Source organism: Physeter macrocephalus, chromosome 11, assembly GCF_002837175.3.
Source record: "Physeter macrocephalus isolate SW-GA chromosome 11, ASM283717v5, whole genome shotgun sequence".
Classification (NCBI taxonomy): domain Eukaryota; kingdom Metazoa; phylum Chordata; class Mammalia; order Artiodactyla; family Physeteridae; genus Physeter; species Physeter macrocephalus.
The window spans coordinates 98,277,864-98,278,558 of record NC_041224.1 but is presented as its reverse complement, the minus strand read 5'-3'; the positions used below and the strand labels follow the sequence as shown (position 1 = coordinate 98,278,558).

General features: G+C 39.9%; 1 protein-coding gene across 8 annotated transcripts in view; it reads left to right on the top strand.

Moving 5' to 3' along the window:
- EIF2AK4 (eukaryotic translation initiation factor 2 alpha kinase 4) overlaps positions 1–695 on the top strand; it is a 119,275-nt gene that overhangs the window by 79,739 nt on the left and 38,841 nt on the right. The gene's annotated exons all lie outside the window — the stretch shown is intronic.

Sequence of the window (695 nt, the reverse complement as noted above, 5' to 3'; positions counted from 1 at the left end):
GATCATATGGTTTTTATTCTTCAGTTTGTTAATATGGTGTATCACATTGATTGATTTGCATATATTGAAGAATCCTTGCATCCCTGGGATAAATCCCACTTGATCATAGTCTATGATCCTTTTAATGTGTTATTGGATTCTGTTTGCTAGTATTTTGTTGAGGATTTTTTTTTAATTAATTAATTTATTTGGCTGTGTTGGGTCTTCGTTTCTGTGCGAGGGCTTTCTCTAGTTGCGGCGAGCGGGGGCCACTCTTCATTGCGGTGCACAGGCCTCTCACTATCGCGGCCTCACTTGTTGCCGAGCACAGGCTCCAGAAGCACAGGCTCAGTAGTTGTGGCTCACGGGCCCAGTTGCTCCGCGGCATTTGGAAGAGTTTGAGAAGGATGCGTGTTAGCTCTTCTCTAAGTATTTGATATAATTCACCTGTGAAGCCATCTGGTCCTGGACTTTTGTTTGTTGGAAGCTTTTCAATCACAGTTTCAATTTCATTACTTGTGATTGGTCTGTTCATATTTTCTGTTTCTTGTTCAGTCTTGGAAGGTTATACCTTTCTAAGAATTTGTCCATTTCTTCCAGGTTGTCCATTTTATTGGCATAGAGTTGCTTGTAGTAGTCTCTTAGGATGCTTTGTATTTCTGTGGTGTCTGTTGTAACTTTTCCATTTTCATTTCTAATTTTATTGATTTGAGTCA